At 39.2% G+C, this 23,787-nt stretch overlaps 1 long non-coding RNA gene across 1 annotated transcript; it reads right to left on the reverse strand.

Moving 5' to 3' along the window:
• Positions 1–22,751: 22,751 nt before the first annotated feature.
• LOC127530546 (uncharacterized) lies at positions 22,752–23,572 on the reverse strand. Its single transcript, XR_007937124.1, has 3 exons — positions 23,449–23,572; positions 23,253–23,364; positions 22,752–23,169 (listed from the first exon to the last, which is right to left on the reverse strand). It is a non-coding gene; the product is annotated as an uncharacterized LOC127530546 (long non-coding RNA).
• Positions 23,573–23,787: the final 215 nt, after the last annotated feature.

The following is a 23,787-nucleotide window of genomic DNA, read 5'->3' on the forward strand; positions in this document are numbered from 1 at the left end:
CTTTTATTCCAGGCCTGGCAAAGACATTCTGCCATGAAAAAGGTTCCCTTTCTAAAACATAACTCATGTTTTTCATGGTCATCCAAGCAAAAGAAAACGGCATAAACAGAGGACATCTTACTGAAAAGCACCTCCCTCATATCCTTGTATACAGTAAAACATAAAATGAACATCATTCTCAACTTCACCTAAATTACACAGCAAAGTCTGTCCTTCTCTGGAGAAGCTTTAAACCTTCCAGCCTCTAAAGCTAATGACAACGTTCCTGAGTGTAACTGTGCACACAGGATCTCTGTAGTTTGCTTAAATCACAAAAGGTTCAACACTGTATGCATGCTTTATAAGACAGTAAGTTCATAATAAAAAATCAATAGCCCATTTTTCTCAAATCCTAAGTAACATATTACTCATTATCTCCTGAATATCACAGAGCAACCTATTATGAAAAATAAATGAATTGTTCAAATGAAATAAAGATTTTAGCTCATTTGCCCAGGGGTGACGATCAGAGATGTCACAATTAAATGTTTTTTTGTGATTCTCTGATTGGACATCTTCACTAATCTATTCCAAAGGGAAAGCATTTGGCATGTGTGAAAGAATCCTGTCCAAAGAATCACACTTTGCATCTTCAACTTAACCACCATGGGCAAGACCAAAGGGCCACCCAAAGACATTAGAGACAAGACTGTAGAGTTTCACAGGGCTGTAAAGGCCTACAAGACCATCGGACAGCAAATTGGTGAGAAGGTGACTACTGTTGGTTCAACATGCATCATCATTATCACCAGAAAGGTCAACAATAATCCCAGAGCTACATGGGAGGAACATGGTAATGATCTTAAGGCAGCTGGAATAGTCACCAAGAAATTCATTGGTAACACACTGCGTTGAACTGGTTTGAAATCCTGCAGGGCCATGTACCAACAAACCTTGAGCAAGAACCTCCTCAGCTAGAGCACTCAAAATGGGTCATGGGTGGATACTCCAGCAAGATGATGACCCAAAACAATCCTAATGCAACAAAGGAGTGGCTCAAGAGAAAGCACATTGATGCCATGGAGTATCCTAGCCAATCTGCAGACCTTAATCCTATAGAAAATCTATGGAGGGAGCTGAAGCTTTGCATTTCTAAACCACAGCCTTGGAAGCTCTGGACAGAATCTACAAAGAGGAGTGGTCTCAAATACCTCCTGAGATGTGTGCAAACCTGGTGACCAACTACAAGAAATGTTTGATGCTTCAGATTGCCTACAAGGGTTGCTTCACCAAGTGCTACATCATGTTTTGCTAGAGGATCAAATACTTATCTCCACTGATCAAATGGAAATTACTTTATGTTTTCCTAGGGTTTTTTTTGGTTAATATTCTGTCTCTTACAGCAAAAATAAACCTACAATTAAATTGATAGTATAAATATAGCAAAACAATGTGCCTAACAAACTGTATTTTTCAGTGTGCCTGTGTTAATAACCTACATTTAGAAAAGAAAAATTAATCAAAACCCCAAAACTCAGCAGCCACGGAATCACTATCTGAGTAGTTGAGCATGTGTGTGCAGTGCTAAAAATCTGTAACATTACTTTCCATTGAAGAGTGGCTTTACTACTTATTTAGAGTTCTCTTATGCGCTGATTGGAGCTCACTCAGATGGAGATTATAGTGACATATAATGCTAGTAATGTGAGCAGGATTCTTGACACCATTGGTAGTAGGCAGAGTCCTCCATCTCCACTGTGGGTGCCCTGATTCAGTTTGGCACTAAACACCTGAGTGAGTCAGGCTCTAATATACCTTGAGAGCAAGAGTAAGATGGTAAACGTTGCATTTTCTTTCTGGGATGGAGGAGTCCCTCTTCACATTGATCCATAATAAAGATTATAACAAGGAGTTTTGTTTGTCATTTTCAGACTAAATGATGTTACATTTTTGAACTTTGGTTCAAAGGATTAATTTGACTCAGAGAATGAATCCAAATTTTAGAGGCTTAAAAATGGAAGAATCTAAGCTGTTTGTATTCAGGTTTTAAGTCTTTCCAAAACAATGTCAACACAGTATTATATTTTCGAATGATAGTGTGAATCTATTTACCAAAAAGCACTGTCAGTCCTGTGTTTCTCTTTTAACAGACAGAAGGGGATTCGTTCATAATGAGAATAACAGCACAACACTCAGATCCTTGGTCTTGTACAATTTAAAACCCTTAATAATATCACGCACTAGAATTAGTCACTGTGCAGATGATAACAGTAAGTACAACAAAGTATTTTCTGCTTGGCATAGTGTTTCATTAAGAATAATTAGCTCATGTAGGCTAAGAAATACATATAATTACATTATATAATGTAAACCCATTAAAAGGCCGCCTTGCATTATGATAGCCTGTTAGAGTCTCTGTATTGTTAGCAGCTCGAAACAAGGCAAATTAAGTGGCTGGAGCACTATCAGTGTAAAAGGCTTCAGAACAACACTGAAGAAAGTTTTCTTAATAGATTTTTCTCTCAAAGGGAAACTGGCAGGTTCAATTGCCTCAGTTTTTTTTTATTTTATCTCAGTGCCATTCTTTATACAGTTCAGTATAAACAGGGTAAGCTCACACATAACATACAAGAAACAAAGAAAGAACTGTGTACCACCCGCAGTCAGTTCTAACCCATACAGGTTCAAGCATCTTGTTCAATGATGAGAGAACATGAATAGAAAGAGTGCGGACAATACCATGCCTGCAGGCTAACATCAGTGTGCTGGTGATGTAAAGGATGCAGTGAAGCCAGATGGTGGCTATGACTGTTGCCAGTGGGCCCATATGAGAGACGGGAGGCAGAGTAATTGTTTTCTTAATGACATAAGACAAGAGAAGAATGCTCAACATTCTGTTGTGCAGAAATTGTAAAAACGCCACAGCATCTGAGCTTTGGTGTTGTACAGTGAGGATGAGAGCTGATTTTCTGGTCGGTACCAGTGTAACCAGCAGGTAACCGCATTTACACATGTTCTCCCTTAGCTTATGAAGACATTTTATGTTTTGACAATACTATTACAGAGAAACATTTACGAATGCCCTGCAGTGGATGTGCAATCTCTAATATAGAATATTTTATTACATTAGATGCTCTGTAACTAAATCCCCACATATAGTGGATGACAGGTAAGTTAATTCATTTCCTTTACCATGTTTCCTCGATTTTAGCTCCCTACAGCTCCTCAGACATGGTGGAAAGGCTCAGCAAGTACTTTTTCGCAAGGTCAGCCACCAAACTTCAACCTTTACCTGAACTAGAGTCTAGATGCGATCATCGATTGTAGGGGGAAAGTGAAGTTTGTGAATGTTGCAGCTTGTAATGTGTTGAGGTCATGATGAAATTCAGCATCTGCACGATGTGACACATAATTACTAAGTAGCCCCTTTGAGGCACCCCCAGTAATTTATATTAAGGGTTTACTTGGGTATTCTAATTGCCTATAAACATAGTGGCAGCAACTGTATTGTGCTTTGTCTGAGTTCTAATCTAAGAGAACTTATTAGAATATTCAGTTTTATTACTCCACGAAGGAACATGTTGGTGTTATGTGATGACTGGCGTACATTTGCGCTTCTGTGAATCTGTGAATGTGTTCGCGCATTACTCAAAAATGGACAAACTGATTTAGATTAAATTTTCAGGGAAGGTCAGAAATGACACAAAGATCACCTCAATAGATTTTGGCAGTGATGCAGCTTTTAGTCTGGATTTGTTAAAGATTTCTGTATCATTGTGAGGTAGTGGCACAGCGTCACTAACTGTGACAACAAGTGAATGCTATGTCAGCTGCCTGCATCAATTCACACCCACTACATATTTAGGTCACGCAATTTGGTATCTGTACATAAAGTGCCCATGCATAACACACGCCTGTGATCGCCGCAAAATATTTTTTTATTTATTCAGTTAGTTTGTCAGTCGATCTATAAATGGCCAGATTCTATGTTGTGATTTCTGGACACACAAATTGAGGAATGAACTGTCTTGATGGAGCACTGTGCTCTCTGAGTGATTCTCTTGTTTTACTTACTCTTATTGAATTTTTCAATATATACAATAAAAAAGAGATTATTTTAAAGTATGTTAGCAGCATGGCTCTAGAGATGTTGGTCTGCCCATCAATCCAACAATTTGGTTGAGGTTGCCCCTGGATAGCTCAGTGACTAACATCCTTGACTTTATCACAGGATTTTGATGGTTGAAATCTCAGTCATGGTGCAATCGTCCAGGGAGGATCCTTATGCAATGTCGTTGGTGCTGCCTGCCTCCCTTGTGTTGTAAAAGTGTCTGCTAAATGAAACTAGAAATTCAGACTGAAATATTTCAAGTGGTCTTTTGGGTCCTTATGCGATGAAGGCTTTTGACTTTTTTTGATCCCTCAACTTTTCCTCTACTGTCTCTACAACTATTGGAGAGATTGTGCAGGTATCTATGGTGCCCAGAGAATACACTGCGATAGGTTTGTTGATCCTCTGAATTTTTGTCAACTTCAGTTTGCCCAATATTTTGGTTTACCTGCAATCCTCACTTTAAAGCTGGAGAAGGTGATATTATTTTTGGCATCATTGGGCATAAATTCCATACTAACCTTACTGTACATTAATTCAAGTTATCAGAAAGAAAATTAGACTTCTAATCTAGTCTAACCTTCTAATCCTGGCTTTGTTTTCAGGGGTCAGAAAATTTAGCTTGTGCCTGAAATTTTAGCCAATTATAAGGGTTTTTTTTTTTTACAGATCAGATAAGATATTATAAATAGCAACAAAGTGTACAGCAGGAGTAGGATGTGTTGGTGCAATATGCTGGAAGTACGACTTTCAATCAGCAGGTTTCAAAATCCTGAGTGAAGAATTGAATAAATGTTGACTTTCAGCATGAAGGGGCACTCTTCTGTTGAGCCAGGGTTAGAAAAGAGAGAGGAAGGGGATGAGTTGCAGGACTGTATATTTTTAGATTCTTGTTGTTGTTTTGAATCCAGATTTCATTTTACTGCATCTTTACCTCTAATTTCTTTTTAGTACAAATTATCAAATCAATGCATTTGAACTCAACTTAGTGAAACTCAACTATGATAATAATTTCACTGAACACCACCTGTGATGCAGTATCTGTTCACATCATTATCCATTTACCTAACTGATGGCTGTGAATTGTACTCAGTTTTAATGAAGCTGCAACACCTCTCCTCCCTATACCCTGCTGTGTGTTTTTGCTTTATCTCCTTCCTTCACCTAGCCAGATACAAACAGCTAACAGAGTGATGCAGGTGACCAGACTATCAGTATCCAGTGGTCCACAATAAGTCTGCCAAGATAACCAGATCACCATCACGCTGAGGCCCCAGACCTCCCTGACCTGACTTCCATTAACCCAGACACCAGCTCACTGAGAGAGAGAAAGAGAGATCACAATCATTACCCTCTATCAGCGCTATCTTCATCTCCTATCACTCATGTCAGACCAGGCTGGGAAATATCACTTGCTCTCCCTCTCTCTTGCTGTCTCTCTCACCTCTGCATGACTCTGTAAAATCAGGCCAGGTGGTCGGGTGAAGGCCATTTCGCTGGGCCAATTCCTCAACCTGCCCTTCTCCACCTCATCCTGTTTCTCTGTATCAGCAGTAAATTGTTATTGTTGTCACCCAAATCCCCATCGAAAGCAGTAACGTTCAGTCTGTTGTTGCTGTTGGTGTGTGTATATACACTACCATTCAAAATTTGGGCTCACTTAGAAATGTCCTTATTTTTTGAAAGAAAAGCATTTTTTTTTCAATGAAGATAACAATAAATTAATGTGGTAATTGATTATTGTAGCTTGAAACAGCTTATTTCTGATGGAATATCTAAATAGGGGTACAGAGGAACATTTCCAGCAACCATCACTGCTGTGTTCTAATGCTACATTGTGTTAGCTAATTATGTTGAAAGGCTAACTGATGATCAGAAAAACCTTGCGCATTTGTGTTCACACATGAATAAAGTTTGAGCTTTCATGGAAAATGTGAAGTTGTCTGGGTGACCCTAAATGTAATAATCACATATCATGATTGACCGACAAACATAGTAACTATAAATATACAGATATTATTAGAAGCTCAGTCTACCCATACAACTGAGGACAAGCCATTACGTAGGTATATAGTGTGAACAGATACAGCTCTTATTCTGATCCTCAGTGACTTCACTTAACTAGTCAAAGGTCAGTGCTAATGAACAGGCTAACGGCAGCACTCGTTGACTTAGCATATAAGTTGTTTCACCTTTGACTCCACTCAGCAAGTGAGCAAAGGAGTGCAAATGCAGATCGCTGATTCTCAGTGGTGTCCTGTCTCCTAGAAACACTCAGAAGCAAGTAAATGTGAGTGACTGTTTATCAGGAGAGTGTCATAGTCTGACAAACTCAACATGTACATTTAAATGCTAAATTCTGTTTTAGTACGGCCAGTGCTGTACTCTCCACATTGAAATTAATATGAGAATTTGTAATGTAGCGGTACTACGTTATGATCTATAGCTCTCGTTATTAATAATTGGGGCACCACCCTAGATCTCTAGGGAAAAATATTAATTTTAATAAAAAAATTAATATTCATAAAAATTTTGATCAATCTCATATCAAAAAGTCTTGAATCCTCGGTTAAATTGACCATATTCTACACAAAGAAACACAAGACTGTAATTTGGCCTATAATGAGGTATTTATTAACTATTCTATGAAAATAATGACAAGTGAACTATGTACAATGTAGATATGGTGTGTGAGTGTGCGTGTGCGTGCAGGACTACATGTGTGTGTGTGCGTGCATGTGTGGAATGTGGGAGTGTGTGTGTGGTGTGTGCATGTGTGAGAGATGTGGAAGTAGGTGTGAGAGAGAAGGAAATATGGTGAGGATTAGCCAGAGCTAACCTGACGAGGTAATCGGTAATTTGGATTAAGAATTCTAATGATTTGTAAAAGAATAAATTGATTAAATGAATTAAATGACCAAGCGGTTAGTACATCACCCATAGAATGGAATCAGAGCAAACTCAGCTGGAGTTATTGAAGTGAACCGTCATGGGGCTGGGACTTGCGGGGCCTTCAGATTATGCAGCACACGGTCTGGACCTGCGGGTTCGGAGCGGTGCGTCGTCGTTGTGGTGGCCACGCCTTGATGTCCTGCCGCGGGTTGATCGGTTCTATGCAAAGACCTGATCCAGCAGGTCTCCGGAGTTCTCAGCTGAGTGCTTAAAAATGATGGTTCTCAGGCTTTAGCCAAGAAAAACGGGTGTTGATGAAAAACGGTCAAAATTAAGAAAAATAAATGCTGGTTCTGAATCTGTTCTTCAGATTAAACGAATAAAATTCGGCTTAACGTGAACAAAATGTCTCCTTAAGTTACAAAAATATTAAGAGATAAATAATTAACTAAATAAAAAAAACTAAAAATTAAAAAACTAAATTAAATATCCTTAGATGGTGAGGGAATTTCAAAGATAGGAAAAACGCTTTAGGTAAGAAAATAATGGGAATCTCTGGTTGGCCTCTCCGGGCCAGATGAGGAAGAGAGGGGTAAGAGGCAAGAAGGCTAAGATAGCAAGAGAGAAGAGTCGGTAAGAGAGAGGGTCAGTAAGAGAGAGGGTTGATGTGGGCTACGGCTGACTTTATCTGTGGGTCCAGCTAAGGGGAGGACCTGGGCGGAGAGAGAGAACTTTTAGGCGCGAGTCTGGTGGAATTTGGAATCTCTTTGTTCTCACAGAGTAGAGAAGAAAGAGGAATCCAGAATGGATTAAAATATGATATTAAACGCGCAAAACACGATCTGTCTATCCCACCATATTCAGTTGCGTGAAAGTGAAATGTGTAGATTAATACATATGTTCATATGATGTGAATCATTTCATTCATAACTATATGTTTATGTTTATGACATTAAAAATATGTATCACAGTGAGAATATAACAACAAGTCAGAGATTTGGTAACAGGTAAATACAATGGTCATCATTCAACCTAAATAGGAGTAATAAAGAAGGAATCAGATTAAACGTCACAAATTAATAAATCAGCTTCTATAACACATGTAACTGTCAAATTCGGATATGATGTACAACATAATCTCACTATAACTTTGGTAATCAGGAAAGAACAAAATAAATCTCAGAAATATGAACTTTGAAGTAATTAGTTTCTTCAGTTAAAGAGAGTGTCTCTCTCTGTTCCAGCCTTCTGCCATAAAGTTTTACGACTTGTTATCTGATCTGTGGAATGCAGAGACGTCTCCGGCTGAGGGTCTCCTAAAGCTGAAAAGGGATTTTAGCATGAAAGTTCATTAAACAAACATCCATAGCATATAATTGAAAGTCATTGTCTTTTAAAAAGAAGAAGTTATTCCAGGGGTTTAAATGTTCACAGGAGCTCCATCCTTCTGTGAATGAAAACCTACAGAAATACAAATGTCTCAATCCTCCTATAGAGATGGGTGTTGGTCAGAGCTGAAGAGAGGGAGAGCTTATCTGAGTTTTGATCAGCTCAGGAATTCCAGGGCCTTTGCAGTCTTGCTACAGTAACTATATATATATATTCTAAATGGGACAAAATTGAAATACATGTAACAAGAGATAATAGTAATAATCTTATGTACTCTAAATAAAGCAATTTTATAAAAGTGAAATAGTCAGATTCATGTTACTGATCCAATTTAAATGAGATGCCTTCTGCATAATGAAAAATTTGTAGATATACAATATATGAGGGCGAGGAGTAGATGGGGTATGAAAAATAAAACACACTTAAGTGGAAGTGGACAGTAACTTTAACTGTTTGATGCTGTAACAGGTCTTTCAAACAAAAATCTACACTACTGTTCAAAAGTTTGGGCTCACTCAGAAATATCCTTATTCTTGAAAGAAAAGCAGTGTCTATTCCTTGAAGATAACTTTAAATTAATCAGAAATACAGTCTAGACATTGTTAATGTGGTAAATGACTGTTCTACGTGGAAACAGCTGATTATTAATGGAATGTCTACATAGTGGTACAGAGGCCCATTTCCAGCAACCGTCACTCCTGTGTTCTAATGGTGGATTGTGTTAGCTAATGGTGTTGGAAGGTTAATTGATGATTAGAAAACCCTTGTGCAATTACACAACATGAACATAAAATTGCCTGGGTGACCCCAAACTTTTAAACACCAGTGTATGTGATATTTTCGTAAGTGATTAATTGTTTAGTCAGTAGAATGCCAAAAAAATAATGTCAACTTTTTCCTGAGACCAAGATAAAGCATTTAAATTGCTGATACCACTGACCAACAATATGAGGAGATAGTACTGTCAAATAAGAGGACAAAAGCAGAAAACAAATCCATTTATGAAGCTGGAATCAACTAATGTTATGCACATTTATGCTTGAATTTGAACAATTAAGTAATTTTTAAAATAGTTACTGCTTGATTTTCTGCCAGTAAACTAATCAGCAAAATTGTTTCAGCTCTAGATTGTAATTGTATTTTTTTTCCACAGTGTGAAGAACAACACTGGGATGTTGTCGTGATCATATCTGCTGTGTGTTCTCCCTCTGCTAATATGCTAAGTGTAGCACCACCATAGCACGGACGAATTTGCACCTATTACAGCAAGCTGTGTGTGTGTGTGCATGCGTGCGTGCGTGCGCGTGCGTGCGCGTGTGTGTGTGTGACTACGCAAACCTCTTTAAAATGATATTCATTCAGTCGGCGCAGACAGCAACTCTGTCTTTCCACAGCACACATAGTTCATAGGATTAATTAAAAGTCAAAATAAGAGGTAGGTCTTGAGTTGACTTTTAAAAATATCAGCATTCTCTGCTGCCCTCAGGCCTTCAGAATGCTGCTCCAGAGATGTAGCAATAAAAGGATGCCTCGCTGTGGGTTTTTGTTCTGACTTTTGGTATAATTAAAGACCACTGGACTGAGACAGACCTGAGGGTTCTAGAGGGTTCGTGAGATAAAAGCAAATCTGATAAGTAGGTCTGACAAAGACTATTAGGGTTTCATAAGTCAATAAAAGGATCCTAAAATCAGTTCTAAAGCAGACCGGTAGTCACTGTAGAGATTTTCAAACTGGTGTAATGTGTGTTCTTCTTCTGGTCTTAGTCAAAACACAATCAGCTGAGCTTAAAGCTGTTTTAGTTTAAATCTATTCTTCTTGAGGAGATCAGATAGAACAGCGTTACAATGCTGCAGGTGACAAACGCGTGCAGAAGTGTCTCTGTATTAGCTTGAAAGAGAAACAGTTACACTGTGGAAATATTCTACAGATGATGAAATGGATTCTTTTTTATGTTTCCAATGTGAAGCTCAAAGCTGAGATATGATGAAGACACACATATTTCCCCCTTGTTGAGATGAATGTACCCTAAGAGCTTTAGGCTTTTTCAGGGTAATGTCATTACCTTTAGTTTTAAGTTCTTATCTTGGATACATGCTGTATCTTGTTTATCTTCTGAACAGTCTAGTTAATCCAGACCTGCCATTACGTGGTTGATGTAATTAGATTTTTTAATTCCCTTGATATCAAGGAAAAAATATTTTCTAATGAATTCAGTTTTTCGCACAACGGGTGTATTTTTTACACCTGTCTGCAGCAGAGATGTCTTTTCATAATTGTGTTGGGGAAAGTGTCTGGAATCTGACAACATCTGAACCATGATGGTGAGACTGTATGCCTTAGAAACTTTATGTGCTTGGTACCTAAGAGAAATCACTGTCAGTATTTCATTTACTTAGGTGTTCACAAACAGTAGATTACTTGCAGAGGTACCAACCCAGGCAAATGCTGAGTATTTTTCAGAGTTGTTCACTTTATAAAACATATAAGCCATATTGTTTTCTATTTTAACACAGTCACTGTGTCAAGAGCAAGATAAAATCACAGGATTAAGGCCGATTTCTACAGGAATGTTATGTAAAAAACAACATAAAATCTGCAGCCACTTCAGTGTTATCTTACTGGTTTCAGAATATTCTGTTGTATAAAACTATAGACAGTAAAAACAAAGACATCAAAGTAATCTGAAGAGTCTGTATCTGCAGCCGAAAAGATACTAGTAGATAGGCTTTGAGTGATTTCAATGTCTAAAATCCTGCTTCCTTTATGAAAAAAAAAGTCGGATTGATTGTCCACATGCATGATAATATGAGCTAAAGTTATCATTCTGCTGTGTATGATTAAGAGTAGTTCTGAAAAATCTAAACAAAGTCAGTGAATAGGGAAGCTTTTAAACTGTTATACGCAGTATAGTGGGGTTGATAGAAAAATAAAACTGATAAAGGAAAGATTAGCAGTCGGCAAATGTGATTGTCATTCTAAGTTAGTGACACAAAGAGGATGGTTGTCCTATACTTTTTACTGTTATTAAAGGAGTGTAAATGTGTAGTTTTGTGATGAGCCGGTCCATCTGTGTTCAACCATCTCAGTAAAAAAACAAGCAATCAATGTGATTATCGAAATCAGGTTATGAATAATAGAGGATGTTTTATTTTAAAAAGATCTAACATTCAGACATGAAACACTGACAAAGTTGTCATAATAGGGGGATCAGCAGATGGTGATTTATGTGTACATATGGATCTGGTAATTTAGAAAGTTACCAGCAGACATCTGGCAAATTTTCTAGTTAATTTTGTAGGATATAGATCCACCAACACTGCCACTACTAGAAAGTATTCCTCTGCCCACAATTAATACTGTCACCTAACTAATAGACTCACTCACCACAGCAGCTTCTCATGGACAGAACTGATGAGCTGGATATTATTACAGAATTTCAATAACAGCCCGCCTCCATGACCGAACTGTATTTTTCACCCCAGTCAGGAATGTGGATGTCGCCATGTGCTGGCTCATCATATAGGGCATCTTACAAGTAAACCAACCCATAAATATTGAAGGATAAAATCTGTGTTGCAAGGATGCAATACATTCACAAATCACTGTGTAATGAAGTAAAGAGGTTTAATTTGAGGCATTTATTTGAGTAGAGTGACTTTAATTAGAGATGGCATTTATCAAACAGGCTCGCTGAGTGCCGGGTGCTGTGCTGCATGTCAGTGAAGCAGAGGGGAGATGGGAAACATGAAGTGGAAAACCTGGTCAGCTTAGTTTCTTCGTGTATTTAACAGGGACCATGCACAACTCAACTGTTTGGTCAGAGGTAGATGTCTAACTCATTTACATCTGCAGTCCCTGAGCAGCAAAATGAAAACAAGACTGAACAAACAATAGAATAATAAGCAGTCAGCTTTACTGTCCCATACACCAGGAACATCCTGGTCAGAACACAGCTCTGCAGCACAATGGACGGCACAGACTCTCATTTAACTCCCAATTCATGCAAATATGTTTTTCCCCCCATCTCTGTGGGACAATGCATTTCTCCACTTGCAGAATAAGGGCATGAAAACACTCCAGCGCTTTTTGCCTCTTTTCAACAGCTGCATACTAAATCTCTCATGCTGCATGCTCAGTTTTTATGATACCTGCAGGTATGTGATTTTGTCCGGAAATAGTGCCATTAATCTCCATAACTTCACCTCACTGACTCTATTAGCACCAAAATTTGGAATGCTGTATTAAAATGAACCGCACTTCCTGTGACTAATTGTGGTTTACTACAGTGACATCAGGCTCAAGAGAGGGTGTCAGACAGATTCCTGGACATTGATCCAACATGTAACTGTTGTAAAACGATCCCATGTTCATATCTATATACATTCTCCAAACTATCGACTGGACATCCGTGCTTCAGACATTGTCTCTTTTTGGAGTGTTCTCTGATATCTACTCTCTTTGGCTTTCTGTATGCTGCTTGCTCATTGCCTAATTATGCTGAATACGAAAATTTGACATGAGGTTAGAAAAAATTATGCACACACTGAGAGGTTTATCTGGCAACCTTTTTTGTAAAATGTGTAGAAGACAAGCAGCAACCTCAGAGGCTTAAAAATGAATCCAATGTGCAGTCCCCCAAACGGCCACTTGAGGCTTGCTCCAAAACCAAGTCAATCCTCATCGACCCCCATGTAAAAATGAGCAACTTTACAGCAGAAATAAACTTGTTCACACATATTACAAAGATGTGAACCTGTACTTTGTTTCCTACTGTTTTCAATGATTTGATAGCCCAGTCAGCAAACTGAATTATTAGGTTATTCTTTCTGGTTTACTGAATATTAGATCAATCTGAGTTTGAGATGAGAGGTGATTTCAGTGGGGCCTTGGATCTCGGCCTAATTAATATTTAGATCTCCCTCCATAATGAAATCAATATTGCTGTCAAGTTCTTTCAGAGTGTTTTGTAGATTTTCGCAAAACGTGCTATATCCTGAGGGAGTTCTGTGTAAACAGCACTGAAGGACATGCATAGGGAACTGTTACAGCTTTCCTGTTTTATAGCTAACCTTAGGAGGTACATGAAAGACTGTATAAACCGCAAAAGAACTGAAATCAGTAGTTCTGTGGATATGGAATGCAGATCCAGAGAGGGAGTGATGAAGAGCAGGAAATCATTACTTTGACTGCAACAGGTGAATGCAAAATCCAATTTGTGTACAGTTTACAGCTGGAGATGCTGTCTGTCTGATGTACAATGCACACACACACACACACACACATACACATACACATACACACACACACACACGCACACTCAACCAAGCCAAGCTCATATACGGCAGGTCGCGCTGATTGTAATACCACATCATTACTGCTAAAGCAATGACACAACAGCAGGTATTGCCTGATGAACACATTTTTCATCTTCCAATTTCTAGTTAGATTGATTTGGAATCATACAAATTAAAGAATGAGACATTTCCCTGTCCAATTGGCTAATTGGGTCGACAGTTAATGGCTGCTAAAAGAAACGTCAAGTTTAATTTCACACTTATCGACATGCAGTTGATGTAGATGACATTAATCTAATGATTATTCATAAGACTTTCCTATTATCATCTCTCTCCCTCTCTCACCAGGCATATCATTAAGCTGAAGCACAACCATTAACCAGCATGGTTGCCATGGAAAATTCTCCTGATGATTTACTACCTACTGTTCAAATGGAAGGGCACTTGTGTTGCACTGGTTGCCTGCTATTTTTGCAAATAAAATGCATGTTGTGTCTGGAGAATTACTGCATTAAAACCACTTATTGAGTGTATCAACTTTTGTACACGTCTCCATGGTATACAAATAAGAAAAGTACTTTGAACAATCTCCTTTACAAGTCTGAAATCAATACATTCATTCATAGAGGAGAGGCAGCAGAGCAGTATACTGCTTACTGTAACAAGTCAATACTACTTTCTCTCTGAGTAAATAAAGGCAAATAGTGTTGATGATAGTGATGAAAGAGTTTTATTTTACTCATAAATAAAAATATGAAATAGCATACTTATGATGAAAAAACATGCACACTCTCTAGAGAAGAAACCTTGACATTCTTCAGATAAATCCAAAACACAGCCAAGACAGCAATTAATTAAATTGTTCAGATCCGGTTTAATTAATTCACAGCTCACAGTAAAAATGCATGAATACCAACCAGAGCCAATATTACAGGAGGCTCTCTGGTTCTTGAAAGTATCATCGCCTGTATATTTAGGGGTGATCGTTCTTCACATACTTCACAAAATCCTTTAAAGTACATAAATCAGAACGACAGCTTACATTCATCACTGATGTATTATTTGGTCTGTAATATGTCCAAAACAGTAAGAAATGCCCATCAGTTTCTAACAATACAAGCTGACATCTTGTAACATGTTGCTCTGTCTGACCAAAAAAAATAGAACCCAGAATAAAAAATGAATCACAATGAAAAGGAACCAGAAATACTGCAAATAAGATATTGTGTTTGTTTGTTTAACAATGCCTTATTATTAAAATAGAATCAGGTGGGCCTACACGGAACTGTTTTAAAAAAGATTGTTTAAACAAAACAATTTTTATCAAAATTCTTTGGAGTCATATTTGTGGTGCCGAAACAAACCGTTTGATTTAGGCATCTCTGGGAGGTCTTTAAAGAACCTCTTGCTAAAAAGCTCTTTGGGGAAGTAAAAGTGCACCGTAAAAAAGAAAACTACAGTCTGTTCAGCAGAGTTGGTATTCTGATTTATTTGAACATGAAAATTAAAATAGCTATGTTTGACATGAAAATAGACATCAGACCAATCGTATGTACCTCATTATGTCTAAATTTGTAATTGTGAATAAGCTGAAAATGTAATTTGTTGTTGGTACAACAAAGTTGTAAAAAGCCACAGTGTTTCCCAGAATACACAGCAGGGGTAAGTCCTCATGCTTTCTTTCCCTTTACCTGGAGCTCAGCTATCATCCCCTGTAGCTCAGCAGGTTAAGCAGATGACTCATAAACAGGAGCAATACATAGTGGTCATGGGTTTGAATCCAGCTTGTGGCCTTTTGCTGCAGGTCTTTCCTCCCCATTATTCTCCCCCACTGTCCTGTCTCTCAATTAAACCAGAGAAAGGCCAAAAAAATAACATAAAAAAAAGATCAAGGGTTGCTTAGCTTATGGTAGTTCTGTCAATCACACTATTCAGCTAATAAACAAGCTTATATTGGCCAAATGAAGAATTAATAGTTGTGAGTGTTCAGAGAACAATGTAAATGTAACTGATACAACAATGAAATGTAACTTAGGACAGTGAACTAGCAAATCGTTGAGATAATTCAAAAAAAAAATTACTGCAAAAGGTTGCCTTGAAATTTTAAGTTTTCTCAACTATTCTTTTTCTTTACGGTGTGGTTCTTAAATGACATCACTGAGCAGATCCCTTTTTGGTTCCAGCTGGCAGCTTTATTTTTCTTAGTGTAAGTAGCTGGGAGATGTTAGTGTAGCAGAAATTTACTTCAGATAGCTTTAAATCTATATCTGAAGTGGTGCCAGATTGAGTTTGCTAAGTAGCTTGCAGCATTAAATTAGGCTAAAGTCTCTACAGTGAAAATGAGACGATGTTAAATAAAAATAGGCAATTTATTCTTCAAGGCTTTTATTTACTTTGACAAAAAAAAAAGACTTGAGTCTGTGCAAGAATCTCCTTATGATTTCAGTGTATTAGCAAAACTGACTCCTGCTTGTGCTTTCTAATCTTCACACACTGGACTATTTAATGTGGCAAAGTGTTGGAATGTGTAAAATGTATTTTTAAAAATCCACACCATGCATTTCCCCTAAAGGGGAAGCAAAACCAAAACTCTGATGCAGCATCAATGCCATGCTTATAAACGACCATGGGAACAGCCTGAAAGGACAAACTCTGCTTTGAGACATTGATAACTATCTCTATCAACATTTTAAAGGGTTTTTTTTCATGAGTTGCTGGTAATCATGGCCCTTTATCTTCTGATTGGTTCTCAAACTTTTTGACTTTGTACAGATGTCCTCATTGGGAGTGGTACAATAGTTCACTTACAAACTGATAATTTCTTTTTTTCTGGGAAACTTCTCTATGTCCTGCTCCCACATCACCAGGAGAGTTACTATCACTCAATCCATAACACTTGGAAATGCATAGAGGCAGTGTTGCAGGTGCCGATGGATGGATGCCATGAGTATGTTGTGCTGGCTTAGAGAGATGCAATGAGAGCCTCCAGGCACTTTATCAGATTGAGGTGTTTCAAAATGTAAACTCTGGGTCCCTGGAGCTGTGAGGGATTAGGTTTGGAAAAAGTTTCCTTTGGTCTCCTGTAGCCACTATATCCTCGAGAAAATTGGCTTTCTGGACAAAACACTGTGAAGTGAGAGAGTGAAGGCTTTAAGTGCAAGAGAAACATCCTCAGAGGACAGCAGAGACAAACAAACACTTCTGTGTGTTTACACTGCAGAAAATATCCATCTTAACAACTTATTTTCTTTTGCGGTGGGTATTAAAATCCCATTTTTCACAAAACAAGTAGAGCAGTGCCAGTGGGCTAAGATAATTCCACTTTATTCCAAAGCAAATCAACTCATTTCAAGAATGTTCTTGGGTCAAGAGATATTAATCTGAAAAAATGCCTTAATTCAACATCTTCAAAATCCTTGAAGCATCTCAGACTAGAGAAATAAGTGCAATTATCATACTCCATGGGCAGGTTTTAGTTCACTCATTTACGAAAAAAAGAAATTAGGAAAGTCAGTAAGAGTCTAAATGGCTGGCGGTGAATAGTTTATTTGGTGTATATATCTTGTGGTGCGTGCCTTATGATGTGATACTTAAAAAACGATCAGGGTTATAATGATATTACAGATACATAGAGTGAAAGCTACTGCCTAATTTACACATTCAGAAGGCTCCCTGTGACCTCCACAACCTCCAGACACATCATATTATCCATTCTTTACATGCAGACTCCCTTATAGTCAACATTTCACACCTATACATAACAGATTGTGAGCATCAAAGCACAACTCAGTTCAATTTGATATTGTTTGTTCAATTATGGAACCAAACTCAATTGCAAGATTTTAAAAATAATATCTGCTTTCTATTACAGAGGGCAAGATGAAGGATAATAATAGGCTATAGCGCTGCAGAGGCGATAGGAACTTTTGTGTTTTTCTACAGGGTGAGTTTTATGGAACAGATGGACTTTTCTTGTCCTGAAGGACTGAGAGGTCTGTTAGTTTTCATTCCCCTCTTTAATACTTTAATTAGAGAGGATTAAGTGGGCAGCAAGTGACCCGAGCAGGTGATCAAACACTGAACAGGATAATAGTAGTCGCACACGTCAAGCAGAGGCACTAAATGCTCAGGTTTTACACTGATGTTCCTGGCAATGTTCACACTTTCAGAGGGTGTTGTGTATGAATGCCATGTATGTGCATGTGGAAAATCCACATACACGTGTTGCTTGCTGCCAGTCACCTGTGTGGTCAGACCCCACAGAAGAGCTACTGTAGCACAAACTGCTGAAAACCTTAATGTTGCAATGATATAAAGTTGGCAGTACAAGCAGAGCATCCCAGCTTGTTGTCCATGGCGCAGATGCCAAAACTGGCCCATGAGAGCAGTAGAAGAAGGGGACTTGGTCTGATGGATCATGTTTGTTTTGACATCAGGTGGACAGCTGTATGCATTGTTTACCAGTGAAGAGATGGACTGTGGGAAGAATGTAAGCTAATGGAGGCTGAATGATGCTCTGAAGAAAGTCATGTTAGGAAACCATGGATCCTGGTATTCATATGGGTGTTATTTTGACACATACCTCCCTCAGCATTGTTGCAGACACCTCTTGACAGAAATGCTATTCCCAAATGGCAGTGGCCTCTTTCAGCAGGATAATAAGCCCTGCCTCACTGAAAACATTGTTTAGAAATGGATAGAGGAACATGAGAAAGGATCAACAGAATTTGTTGCTACCTGATACCACAGGACACCTTCAGAGGTCTCATAGAGTCCACACCTCATTGGGTATTGTGACAGGTGCTTTTCATTTTGTGGCTGATCAGTACACAGTGTAATTTCCTTATCTGAAAAATGCCTGTGTCTTTCTTGTCCTTGTGATAGGTAAACTCTCAAGCTTCCACTCAGAATAAATGAAGCCTCCATATTGGACTTATACGATCATTGGTTTTCAGAGTAAGAATGGTTGTGATCACTGATCTAATTGTAAACACACAAATGAGAATTCTAGTATACAGAAATAATAAAGCTTATTTACATAGCCCGTTACAACAGCCCACAGGGGGACCAGTGTGCTTCACAGTAAAAGCAAAAGAATAACCTAAAAACAATACAGTAACTCAAAACAGACAGCAGTAAATAACTGCATAACTACACCAGTCACAATGTACCTGATTGAAATATGTTAACAAAGAAAAGAAATGAAGTCCTTGAGGAAGATGGTTGGATTACATGGCCTTTTGAACAGTAACAATCTCCATGTGTCTGTGTTTCTTTGTGCTCTCAGCAGAGAATGGTTGGAAATGAGTTCCAGCAGTGACTTTTCACCGCAGGAATGTTGGGGTTCCTGACCAGCAGAATTAAGAACTGATGGCTGGAAGACAGAGATGAGAGGAGGAGGCAAAGAGCAGCACTTCTGTCAGTGGGGATGTATAGTCTTTAAACCAAGGCCTCATTTTAACCCTAGTTCCCCGATTGCAGATTTCCTAGAGTCAGTATATCTTTAAATCCCTCCATCCCTCCTTGAGATCCAGCAGGCTGAGCCAGGTTGTTGAGCCAGGATAAAAAGGCAGGGGAGACTCTTCCAATCAGCAGGTGGAAAATCCACAGGGCAGCAAAAGTCTAAGATAGGAGAATATATATACTGTAAATAAAATATCATGTAGGTGAAATCAGGTTCATCTGAGACTGTTCCAATACCTTTTCGTCCTCGGGACTGTCTCTTACTGAGGTTAAATGTCACATTATACAGCAGTCCATGGTAGTCCAGTGCAGTGCTTGGCATGACCTAAATTTATATATAGCAACCCCATGCTGCCTCTTTTTAGTATCACATAGGCATAAAAATAAAAAAATAACTAGCACTCAGCTTTCCTTTGTAGAAATAGTTCCCGACTTAAATATAAATTATGACCATGTGATATTGAGGAAACTCATCACAGGCTTCACAGGATTTACAAGGAATATTTAATAAGAAATATTTCCTGCTGAGCTCATTTAGTAAACATCTCATTTCTCATTACGATCCAGATGCACAGCTGTTAAGGCTTTTTCAGAATCAATTTGTTTGCATCTCTTTCCCTCCAGCGCTATCAAAACAAATGGACATGCTGTCCGTATGAACTCCCTCTTCCACGTTGCAATGGGGTCGTGTTTAATGAAAGAAACAGCACTCCTCCCACCACCGATGGATTACCGTCTTCTCGCACTGCAGTTGTCCTCAGATGACTTCTGCCAGGTTGGGGTGGGTAAGCAGAGAGAGTAAGGAAGGGAGGAGATGCCACTGACTGCCTGGGGAAAAGCTCAGCATCTGCTCACAAATCAATGGGTATTGTGAACCAGGGAGAAAAGTATCCTGCTGCGACATACTAAACCAGGCTGCACTCTCGCTCTCTCCCACCTGTGGAACAGACTCGTGAAAGCGAAGACAGCTGCTTAATATTGGGAAACTACACATCAATTGATGCTTTTGACACCATGGCACTGTTCTTCACTGTTTTTACCAGAATGGCATGGTGGTATCAACACTTCTCTTCATTGTAATGCAACTAAATCAATGTAAGCATTTACAACCTCAGAAAGTGTTTAAAAACTTACTTTAGTCCTGTGGGACAAAGTTTTGCTTGCTTTAAGCAGTGCAGGTGGTGACTGACTGATGCAAGCTTTCCCCCTGCAGTGCAGCTCACTGCTGCAGTGCTGATACTTTTCAATACTACAATCCTATATGTTCAACATGGCTGATACACCAAAGAATATCAAACAGTCCACTTGGGGGCTTTGGGCCTCATTTGTTTTATTTGTATTCCAGAGTCAGGCAGTAGATTCAGTGTTTGCTAGCCTGTTAGGTTGACACACTAACATAAAATGCTGGTTCCACTATATAGGGTGTGATCAAAAAGTTCAGAGACTGCAACTACAAAAAACAAAAACTGATTTCAATTTGACTGCTATCCTCTTTAATGTGGTCAGCTTGTGCAGTGATACACTGCTCCCAGTGCTTCTGCCACACTTGGAACGCTTCAGTGGGCACTTCAACCACCATCTGGACAGTCGTGGCTCAGGTGGTAGAGCAGGTTGTCCACTAATTGAAAGGTTGGAACTCCCCACCATGTGTCGAAGTGTCCCTGGGCAAGACACAGAGCCTCAAGTTGCTCCGAATGGTAGGTGGGCAGCTTGTATGGCTTGTATGGCATTGGTGTGTGTGTGTGTGTGTGTGTGTGTGTGTGTGTGTGTGTGTGTGTGTGTGTGTGTGTGTGTGTGTGTGTGTGTGTGTGTGTGTGTGTGGGTGTGTGTGGGTGTGTACGTGTTTATCTATACCGGTGGGGACTTGGTGGAAACTTTGACCTGACTCCACACTATCTGGGGACTCACGTCACAGTGGGCACCAAAAATGAGGTCCCCACGGGGGGAAACAGTGTTTTCTTGGCCATGTTGTTGTTACTGAAAAAGTAAAAGTGCAAAAAATTTTCTTTCAGGTTAGGCATTGTTTTGGTGTTGGTTAAGGTTAGGGTTAGGGTTAGGGTTAGATATGAATGGGAGTCAGTGGTAAGTCCCCACAGGGATATAAGAACCAGACATCGGTGTGTGTGTGTGTGCGTATGTGCGTGTGTGCGTGAGTGCGTGTGTGTGTGCGTGTGCGTGTGCGTGTGTGTGTAAACAGGGGAATGAGAAGCACATTGTAGAACCTGGGGCCTGTTTCACGAAGCAGGTTTTACAAACTCTGAGTTTCTTTTACAACTCTGAGTTGATCTACTCTGAGATAGAGAACTCTGAGTTTTCGGTTTCACAACGGCTGATATGAGTTGGGTTAATCAACTCGGAGTAGTTTGACCCGGAGTTATGCGCGTGCACCGCAAGTCTGAAAAGACAGCATCAATGGAACCCCAATTCGACGAGTCACCATGGAAACGGGGAAGCGAAAGGCTGCGTTTTTGAACTGGAAGTTTTTAACGCGCTCATATGGCGAGTTTGAACACGCTTTTAGAAAGAAGTGCAACACCGCTGCAGCTGCAAAAGAGAGAGAGACGGCGTAGAGAACACTGCTGCCCGTATCAATGCGTAAGTTTAAATGTAGTCCTTTGTAATTGTAATAATATTACAGGGAATAACTGTCTGAATGGCAGCCTAGTAAGTTATTTCATTTAGGTGAAATCCCGACGGGGCAGCAGCTTAAGATGAAATATAAAAACATTGTTCAAACAGGTCAGACCTCGGCATTATTTCATGGAGGTACTTCATGTTGATCATGTTTTACATTGTAAAGTAGCCTAAATATTAAGTGGCTGTTTGACTGTGCAGTTGTTTTATCCACACATAGCCTAAATGTCTGCATCCATATCATGTCCTGTTAAATAATTGAGCCTATTTAAACTAACACAGACTTCTGCTCAGCCAACAGAAAGAAAGCAGATGCCTGTAAAACGGTGGTATAAAATGTCATGGATGCATATATATATATATATATATATATATATATATATATATATATATATATATACATACCTTGTAATTGTAAGTAGGCAACACTCCAAAGATTTATCCAAATGGTAGTTTAAGTTTACTGAAACATGTCACTGATCTAGGATGAAGAGGATGAAACTGTGTCTGCTGCCTTTACAGAGGGGGATCCAGAAAGACATACAGAGGTATGTTACTGATAGTTCTCTTCTCATTCAGATTTTGGGTGGAATATAGAGTGTGACATTTAGCCTACACTGAAGTATTGCACATTCTCATCTTTTTTAACAGAGCATGGCTGGACAGCAGCAGGATGGTCCCTCAGCTTCCACTCACAGACTGACACAGTGAGATGGATGTTCAGGAAACACCAGAGGTTCATTCTGTGGAATTCATGTGCAACTGTATAACTGAATGTCCTCTATGTATTCCCAGTTATCAGTAAAACAGATTTACAAACTGCATTTGCTGAGAAAAATCCAAAAAACAGATTAGGAGGGCAGATCTGGAAATTGAAATACTGGAGCACAAGTTAGAGGTGGTGATGGTCACAGGTGAATTATGTTAACTATTGGAACATGAACTGAACTATCTTTTATTTGTAGGAAATAAAGAAGACCAAATGAAATGTGTATCATGTCTTTATTTGCTGTGGTGGTGATGATGGTGACTTAAACTCTAAAGTGATTATTGCATACGGTGTCTCTGACTGCTCTGCTGTCCTGGATAGCTGCAGGTGGATGAGGTCATCATCTGGGTCTTCAGTTTGTAGGGCAGGGTGTTGCGCTCCTCTAATAGTGGTAATATTATGAAGAACAACACATGCCACAGTAATATCACAGGCCCTCTCAGGGGTCACCCTGAGGTGATGTAGGCGCTGGAAACGGGCTTTCAGCAGGCCTATGGTCATCTCCACCCGGGCTCTGGTCCTGCAGTGAGCCCGGTTGAAGTTCTGTTGGGGGCCTGGTTCAGGGTCAGGGTATGAGGTCATCAGCCTGGGTTGGCATGGTAACCCCTGTCACCCAGCAGAAGGCCATCAAACTCTCCTGTAATGTATAGTGGATACATCAGCGTATATTAAAGGACAGAGACAAGAGAATTCTATTGTGAAAATCTTTAGGCTGCTGACCACGCTGCAGTCTGTTGCTCAGGTTAGACTCTCCATAAATCCTGGAGTCATGAACAGACCCAGACCACTTGGCCTCCACATTAGAAATGATGTATGCAGCATCACATATGATCTGACAGTGTAGAGAATGACAGATGTTGAACTATGATGCAGTCTTCAACATTTAGAAACAGTAGTCAGTCTACTTGTAGCCTACCTGCACATTTATGCTGTGAATGGACTTCCTGTTCATGATGTGAGGGAGCTGTGATGGGGAAGTGTGTGCATCTATGCAGCCAATCACACAGAAAACTTTTCTGACTGTCCTGCATACAGTTGTCTTACTGTAGTGCTCTGCATCTCCGACATCATATAAAAACTTTCATTTCAAAAGAACCATAGCGCAACACACAATATCTGCTGGATGTGAGAGCATGACTGCGGCTGGTAATGTAAATGTAAGGACGGATTAGGTTATTTATGTAGATTATGGATTTGAAACGATTACGAAACGGTACCGCTCAAACCGATAATTGTCCGGAAATGCGAGAACATT

The sequence above is a fragment of the Acanthochromis polyacanthus genome, chromosome 17 (genome assembly GCF_021347895.1).
Source record: "Acanthochromis polyacanthus isolate Apoly-LR-REF ecotype Palm Island chromosome 17, KAUST_Apoly_ChrSc, whole genome shotgun sequence".
NCBI classification, from domain to species: domain Eukaryota; kingdom Metazoa; phylum Chordata; class Actinopteri; family Pomacentridae; genus Acanthochromis; species Acanthochromis polyacanthus.